Here is a 9,679-nt window from a genome sequence, read left to right as displayed (position 1 = left end):
TGACACTTACTAGAGGCTTATCCCACTATGCTTTCTAGCTAAGCACTATGACATTCACTCCAGCAGATAGGTTAAGGCAATCAACAGTCAACACAAAACCCGCAGACAAAGGATCAAACATGCACAACTTTCCTTCTAACTAGCAAGAGGGGGTTAGCATACATTTGACATACACACTTCTCTTCAGGTCAAAGGTTCATTTAGAGCAGCAAAGACAAACTCTTTTAAATTGTAGATTTAATAGTCCAAAGTGGACAGTGCATAAAATATAAAAAGATCAGCTACAATTACAAATAGCATACAAGGCAGCAAACAGTTATAAAATAAAAAGGGATACAAATACAGAAACCTACATACATCACCTACAGAAGGATCTTATATCCGGGGGAACGGAAGAATAACGACATATACCTCCCAAGCAGCTTGGTCCCCAAAGGCATACATCTTCCCAGTTGCCTGGACCCTTGATATCCAGGTTGGGAAGTGAAAGGTCACGACCCCATCCAATGAGAAAGGTGAGGGCGGGTCACCAATTTACAACTGGTTATTCTGAAAACATAGATCATTCAACCAGCCTAAACTATTTGTGGTTGTATAGCAAAATTATGAAACTATGAATATCAGGTAGGAAATATAATTCTCTTTCCATAGAGACCAAACACCCCAAGACCAACACATATTATTCTGGCCTTATCAGAATATCAGGTAACACTGGGAGGGATCATAATAATGTGGGCGTGTTTGGACTCCTCGAGAAGTCCTAGCTATAAGGTAAGTAATAGGTGCAATGATTTATATCTGTATTAGATGATATTTATGTTATGAGCATAAAACAATATTACATTTTAAATCTGCCTCGAGACAAGACCACTCCGCTATAGCGGATGATAGGTATGATAATTGGGTTTTCAGTCCCCTAGCCAGACAGTCTGTCCTTATGACATTTAGTGGGTATTTGTGAATTACCTTGTGTCAGCTGGAAAGACCTACTGGTAAATAAAGCATTAGAGAGATTATTATATGATCCCCTTATATATTTATACATAGTTATCATATCACCCCTTAAGCACCTCTTCTCCAGCGTGAACATCCCCAATTTGGCCAGTCTTTCCTCATAGCTAAGATTTTCCATACCTATCACCAGCTTAGTTGCCCTTCTCTGTACCCTCTCTAATACAATAATGTCCTGTTTGAGTGATGGAGACCAAAAACATTCTAGATGGGGCCTTACAAGTGCTCTATACAGTGGAAGAATGACCCTCCCTTGACTCTATGTCCCTTTTAATACAGCTCAAGACCTTATTTGCCCTTGATGCTGCTGACTGGCATTGCTTGCTACAGCCAAGTTTATCATCTACAAGGACGCCAAGGTCCTTTTCCATAATGGATTTGCCTAGTGCAGTCCCATTAAGGGTATAAGTGGCTTGGATATTTTTACATCCCAGGTGCATGACTTTACATTTTACATATTTACATAGTTAAATTGGGTTGAAAAAAGACAAAGTCCATCAAGTTCAACCCCTCCAAATGAAAACCCAGCATCCATACACACACCCTTCACTACTTTTAATTAAATTCTATATACCCATACCTATACTAACTATAGAGCTTAGTATCACAATAGCCTTTGATATTATGTCTGTCCAAAAAGTCGCCCAAGCCATTCTTAAAGGCATTAACTGAATCAGCCATCACAACATCACACGGCAGTGCATTCCACAATCTCACTGTCCTGACTGTGAAGAACCCCCTACGTTGCTTCAAATGAAAGTTCTTTTCTTCTAGTCTAAAGGGGTGGCCTCTGGTACGGTGATCCACTTTATGGGTAAAAAGGTCCCCTGCTATTTGTCTATAATGTCCTCTAATGTACTTGTAAAGTGTAATCAAGTCCCCTAGAAAGCGCCTTTTTTAAGAGAAAACAACCCCAATCTTGACAGTCTACTCTCATAATTTAAGTCTTCCATCCCTCTAACCAATTTAGTTGCACGTCTCTGCACTCTCTCCAGCTCATTTATATCCCTTTTAAGGACTGGAGTCCAAAACTGCACTGTATACTCCAGATGCGGCCTTACCAGGGACCTATAAAGAGGCATGATTATGTTTTCATCCCTTGAGTTAATGCCCTTTTTTATGCTAGACAGAACTTTATTTGCTTTAGTAGCCACAGAATGACACTGCCCAGAATTAGACAACGTGTTATCTACAAAGACCCCTAGATCCTTCTCATTTAAGGAAACTCCCAACACACTGCCATTTAGTGTATAACTTGCATTTATGTTATTTTTGCCAAAGTGCATAACCTTGCATTTATCAACATTGAACCTCATTTTCCAGTTTGCTGCCCAGTTTTCCAATTTAGACAAATCACTCTGCAAAGTGGCAGCATACTGCATGGAACCTATAGTTCTGCACAATTTAGTATCATCTGCAAAAATAGAAACAGTACTTTCAATGCCCACCTCCGGGTCATTAATAAACAAGTTGAAAAGCAAGGGACCTAGTACAGAGCCCTACGGTACTCCACTAACAACACTGGTCCAATTAGAAAATGTTCCATTTACCTCCACTCTTTGTAGTCTATCTTTTAGCCAGTTCTCTATCCAGGTACAAATACTACTGTATGTTCCAGACCAACATTCAATTTAACCAGTAACCTTTTGTGTGGCACTGTATCAAATGCTTTAACAAAGTCTAAGTAAATCACATCCACTGCTATCCCAGAATCGAGGTCTCTACTTACCTTCTCATAAAAAGAAATTAAGTTAGTCTGGCAAGATCTATTACACATAAAACCATGCTGGCACAAACTCATAGTATTATGATTTGCTATGAAGTCCAGTATCTTATCCTTTATTAACCCTTCGAAAAGCTTTCCTACCACTGACGTCAGACTAACTGGCCTATAGTTTTGAGGCTGAGAACAGGATACTTCTTTGAATAGAGGCACCACATTAGCAATTCGCCAGTCTCTCAGCACTATGCCAGATCTCAATGAATCCTAAAAAATTAAGTAAAGAGGTTTGCCAACCACAGAGCTAAGATCACTAATTACCCTGGGATGAATACCATCTGGCCCTGGACCTTTGTTAATCTTAACATGTATTAGTCTCTTTTGAATTTCTTCATGTGTGAACCATGCATCATTAGTTGTATTACTAGAATTGGGACTATTAAGAAGGAAACCTTCACTTACTGGTTCCTCATTTGATGAAAAATATGAGTTCAGAATCTGCTCTTTTATTTTGTTTTCATCAACCAGCTGACCCCCTCTGATAGTAAGGTTCCTACCCCTTCCAGCTTCATTTTTTTACTACTAACATATAAAAAATTTTTTATTTTTTTTATTTTTTTACTGCTTGCTGCAATATCCTTTTCTGTATCAATTTTAGCTTGCCTTATAACTTCTTTGCATGATTTATTGGTCTCCTTATAAAGGATTCGGCTGTCCCAGCTAACTTGAACGCCTTAAAAGCACGTCTTTTCTTACCCACCTCAACACCAATGCTTCTATTGAACCTAAGGTTTTGCTTTGCAACAACGTTCCTTGCTTACAAGTGGAATATACTGACAAGTCATTAATGAACAAGTTAAATAAAATTGGACCTAATACCGAGCCCTGGGGGACCCCACTAAGAACCTTACTACAAGAATGTACCATTAGCAACCACCCTCTGTACCCGATCCTGTAGCCAGCTTCTTATCCATGTGCAAGTGACTTCATTAAGCCCAACAGACCTTAGTTTAGAAAGCAGTCATTTGTGGGGCACAATATCAAACACTTTGGCAATATCCAAATAGATCACATCTACTGCCCCCCCACTGTCCAGCATCTTACTTACCTCATCATAAAAAGCAATCAAATTTGTCTGAGATGACCTATCCTTCATAAAGCCATGTTGATTGCTGCTCATAATGCCATTCACTAGGACAAAATTTTGAATGTGATCCCTTAACAAGCCTTCGAATAATTTGCCCACCACAGATGTCAAGTTTACTGGCCTATAATTGCCAGGCTGAGATCGTAATCCCTTTTTAAATATTGGAATAACATCAGCTTTTCTCCAATCCATAGGCACCATACCAGATGAAAGTGAATCTGATAAATGCTTAAATACTAAAATAGAGAGATGCCAAACTAAATGTTAAATAATTAAAAAAACACACAAGAGAAAAAAAATCAAGACCAACAGACCATTTACAAACTTTCTTGTTTGCATTCTATTTAAAGTTACAGGAGATTTACCCTTTTAAACTTAAATTATAAAAAAAATTTAAGAAGTGATGTGCTATGTATTACTAAATGCAAGATAGTGAGAAGATCCAGAACTTAAATTTTATTCAACCAGAACCTACACTGAAGATATGAGCCAACATGAGGTGCAAAATTATGTTTCTTGGTATTTACTTTTTAGGGGCATATTTATCAAGGGTCGAATTTCGAATTGAAAAAATGTAGAAATTCAAATTCAAAAAGACCAACTGAAATTAGGTTGAAGTTTTTTTTTGGCCGAATAGGTCCATTTTCGATTGAATAGGTCCGTAGATGGAAATTTGAAATGTTCGAATAAAATTAATAGCGCAATCGATCAAATTCGATTAGACGTTTTTCCCAAAAAAAATAGATTTTTCAAAGTCCACCAATTGACTCCAAATGGGTTCTAGGAGGTCCCCCATAGGCTAAAACAGCAATTCGGCAGGGTTAAGATGGTGAATGGTCAGAGTCGAATTTTTAAAGAGACAGTACATGATACATTTCGATATTCGATTTTTTTTATTTTTTTTCAAATTTGAATTTTTTTCATTTGAAAGTTCACCTCGACCTTTGATAAATCTGCCCCTTATTGCATATTTCAGCACTCCAGGCTGCGAAAAGTTGAGCCATCCACCATAACATCAATATGTGCAAATATGGTTTAAATGGTTTAAATACCCACCCCCTGAGTGAATAATGGCGCCAACATGACGTCATATAGTGAATACAAAGTGTAATTCGAGTCCATAAGGTCTTGTGTCCATTTCAGTTCATTTTTTTTTTTAACAACTGTTTTTATTTATTTTTCAGAGAACAAAACAAAATCAAATAGAGCAAGAAAATAATCTAATAGGAATTTGGAGGAGCACAGAAAAATTACATGAAACCGATATAGACTGTGAGCGAGACATTCACACATCTCCATCATAATCAGCAAACAACAGACGTAAGATATGAAAGTCCATACCCGAAATGCCTACCGTATCGCTTACACATTATTTATAGATAGCAGCCTATTGATTTGGTGACTCCTGGGGGGTGATTGGTGACTCTGTGTCTGTGAGCTATGGAGATTCCGTATATATTGATCCGTCTCTTGTACTACATTATTGCTATATAACAGTTCAGTATCAAACCACGTGGTATTCCGAAATGTGTAAATCGTTAAATGTTTAATATGGGTGGGGAGTGAGGATATGTATGTCATCCAGGTGGAAAAAAAAGCTGCTGTGTATTTCTCTTTATTTGTAGTAGTTTCCAACCAGTCCATGTGGAAGATGTAGTGAAATTTTTGTTTAACTAGCGAAAGTGGAGGTACTGAAGGGGAAAGCCAATGGTGAAGAATAGTTTTCCTAGATGCTGCCATTAGTCTTTCTGCTAAGCGTCTCTCCGATTGTGACAGCTTTAACTGTGGAGGGGGAATCCCAAAAAGCACCCATAATAAATTAAAGGGAGTTGAGTGATGTGTCAAAGATCTCCAGTACCCCTGTACATTTTCCCAAAATTTCTGTATGACAGGACAGAGCCAAATGCAGTGTAATAGATCAGCTCGAGGCTGACGGCATCTGAGGCAGTTGTCATTGTCTAGAACACCCATACGAAAGCGTCTTAGCGGAGTAAGATAGGAATGATGTAAAAGCTGTAATGACATTTCTTGGTATTTACTTGCGGACAATACCCGCATAGTTTTAGCATGATATTGGAGTATTTGAGCTGTATCTAGTTGCGGAAGCGCTGAGGTCCATTTAGATAAAAAGGTATCTGTCGATTCCACTGGTATAGAGGTGCGAATCATCCGATATATCTGGGATGTAGTTTTGAGTGAGTCATTTTTTGGCCATAAGGAATTTAATGGGTTCTCCTTATCCGCCTGAGATAGATGTTTAAGAACTGTCGTAGCGAAATGGATAATTTGGATGGAAAGCAAATAATCGTCGGAGAGAAAGGGGAATTTTCGAATAAGTGTATCATGTGGTAGGATAGTAAAAGTCTCACCAATGACATCCTTTACCAATCTCAAATTTTGATTTTGCCAGTCGAAAACAGTGCTATTATTTACCCCTGTCGGGAAAGTTGGATTACCAAGCCATGTCAGATATATGGAGTGATGAAGAGCTAATTTATGTCTGCGTCTTACTGCAATCCAGGTTTTATAAGTATCAAAAAATAGGGGGTGTTCAATCATATCCTGGGGAACAGCCTTTAGAGGGGAGTGAAGAAGCACATTAAGAGACACTCCACCTGACAGAAGTTGATCCACTTCCGTTGAAGTATAAGTGTTCCTGTTATGTATCCAATCACCTACAAACCTAAGTAATGATGCCTCATTATATTCTTTTATTTTCGGAAGATTAACTCCACCCTTATCTTTGGTTTGTTGTAGTTTAAACATACTTATCCTGGGCCTCTTTTTCTGCCAAATAAAGGAGCGAAACATTTTAAGCAACCTTTTATGATCCGACGGTTTTATGCTATATGGCAACATCTGTATTTTATAGAGAATTTTTGGGAATAGAATCATTTTTATCAGGTGAATTCTGCCTAGAAAGCTAATGTTTAAGTTATCCCAAGATTTTAACTCTTGCTGGATGTAGTCTATAGTGTGTAGTGTATATAGCGAATATTGATCGGATATAATTCAGTATGCTTTTTTGGTAGCTTAATTCCCAGATATGTAATATAAGAGTCCGCTACTTTAAAAGGGAAGTTATAAGTTCTGTTTGTTACACCAGGGTCCCCAAGATCTAGTGCCTCTGATTTATTTAGATTAATCTTAAACCCTGCAAAAGTGCTGAAAGTTTCTATTGTTTCCAGAATTGTAGGCAATTCCACACGGGGGTCATTAATAAATAGTAAGATGTCGTCAGCAAAAGCTGCTATTTTATATCCGGTGTGGCCTAGTGGAATCCCCGTGAATGTCTCATTCCGCAGCAAATGTTTTATTAGGGGGTCTAATGCGATATTAAACAGTAGAGGGGATAAAGGACAGCCTTGTCTAGTTCCCTGTTGAATTTCAAATGTTTCCGAATTGTAGCCATTAACTGTGAGAAAAGTTTGGGGAGAGTCATATAATGCTTTGAATAAATTTAACATATGTAGTCCGAAATGTTGAAACTTTAAAAGTCTCCTAATATGTATGTGAGCGATCCTATCAAAAGCCTTATCCGCATTCAGATTAATTAACAGTCCTCAATGTCTTTTTTCTAGGTTACAGTGGAAGATAGCAGCGATTGCTTTCCTAATGGCTTGGACTGGATATCTATTTTGGAGAAAGCCCATTTGGTTAGAGGTAAGTAAAGTGGGGAGAATTCGTTGTAGTCTATTAGCCATTATTTTCGTCAGAATCTTTAGATCCTGATTAAGGAGGGAAATAGGTCTATAAGAGGATGGTTCTGTACGATCCTTTCCTTCTTTATGTAATAAGATAATTCTAGCATCCGCTGCTCTATCCCACAACTTATTTCCTTGTAAGATGTCATTATATAAAGATGTTAGTAAAGGGGAAGTTTCTGGTAAGAGCAATTTATAGAATTCCACTCCTAAGCCATCTGGACCCGGAGATTTGCCATTTTTAAATTTAGTAATAGTCATTGCGACCTCTGATTCTGTTACAGGTGCATCTAGGATTTCCCTATCCTGAACAGAAAGCTTATTTAGATGAGCGTCTTGGAGAAACTTAAGGCCAGCCTCCGGGAAATCAAGAGTCCGCTGATATAGCTCTCTAAAATGGGATGCCATCATCTTTGTGATGTCTTGTGTAGTACGAGCCCAACCTGTAGGGGTTCGGAGTTTCTGAATAAAAGTATTGGACTGTTGCCGTTTGACCAAATTCGCTAACAATTTCCCTGATTTGTTTCCCCATCGATAGTATCTATTAGCAGTGTGACTCAATTTGTGTTGCAACTGTTCAGTCAATAAAGTATTAAATAGAGCTTTCGACTCAGTGTATTTTTTCTTAGCCGTCGTCGAATTAGTGGACTTAAAGTTTTTATAAGCCTGTGTAAGTTCCTGTTGTAGCAACCGATACCTTTCACTAAAGGACCTCTTCCGCTTGATCAGGTAAGATATAACGTGACCTCGCATCACCGGTTTGGCTGTTGCCCACAATAAGTTTTTATCATCCCAATGAGCTAAATTGTCATCTATATAATTGGCCCAATGTTGCTTTAAATAATTCCTAAAGTCTTCATTATGGTACAGGTAAGTCGGGAATCTCCAATTGTGCGAGTAAGGTTGGGGTACCGACAGACGTAAGGTAAGTCTCATGGGGGCATGATCCGAAGTATCTATGTTACCAATACTAACATCTTCTAATGAGGCTAAAAGATGAGTAGACACAAAAATGTAATCTATCCTAGAATGGGAATTATGAACTGCAGAAAAGAAGGTATAATCTCTGGTGTCTGGATATAGATATCTATAAGCATCTTGTATCTGGAGATGTTCGCATAGGGAACTCAGTGGTTTGATTCTATTTAAAGGATGTGTGGATGAGGAACCTGACTTATCCATGTAGGGATCACACACTGTATTCATGTCACCACCAATGATCAAATTTGAGGCCCCCCAGGAGTCTAACCGTTGAAGTAGATCTGCGAAAAAGGATCGATTTTCAGTGTTAGGAGCATACATATTAACAAGAGTATAATTATTCCCATATATATTCACATCCATAATGAGATATCTGCCCAGTTTGTCTTTGAAGATTTTCCCCACTGTGCTGTTCAGAGCAGAATGTAGGACAATCGCCACACCCCTAGATTTGGAAGTGTATGAGGCAGTAGTGACAGAGCCTATCCATCTATCTTTTAAAGAGGTCGTGTCACGTCTGCCCCAGTGTGTTTCCTGTAGGAAAGCTATATGGACTTTGTCACGTCTAAGATGGTCCAGTATTTTACGTCTTTTTATAGGGGTATTTAAACCCCCAACATTCCATGAAATTACCTTAATATTCTCAAGGACATCATCCCGCCCAGAGTTAGTAGCTTCTTGATTAAAGGGCATATTAACTTAACCTACGCCTTGTTTTTGGAAAACATGAATCTCAAAGAAAGAAAGAGGTCCGGTCTGGCTGTCCCAGCGAGCAGACCAGGATCCGGGGTAAGGCAGAGGTGTGGGAAAGTATCCAGCTCCGAAAAACACAATGGTCTCCAAATTCCAAATGAAAACACAAAAAACATAATAATAACAATTAAACAAAATATTGAACTTGTAATAATATGGCGGCCTCATAGCCGTGCGGTCACAACACGCCCTAGGTCACTCCAGAAATATATGAAATCAAGTATAAAGCAGGGAGGACCAACAAGTAAACATAACGTTATATAGTATGGAAAATTTTGTTATACAAACAGTATTCTGAGAAAGAAATATCCGGATCAGAAAAATCCAACCGAAAAAGAGAAATTGGCCAGGTCAAAAGAGAAA

This window comes from Xenopus laevis, chromosome 2L (assembly GCF_017654675.1).
Source record: "Xenopus laevis strain J_2021 chromosome 2L, Xenopus_laevis_v10.1, whole genome shotgun sequence".
In the NCBI taxonomy this organism is placed as follows: domain Eukaryota; kingdom Metazoa; phylum Chordata; class Amphibia; order Anura; family Pipidae; genus Xenopus; species Xenopus laevis.
The sequence above is the reverse complement of the archived record's forward strand: the minus strand, read 5'-3'. Positions refer to the sequence as shown.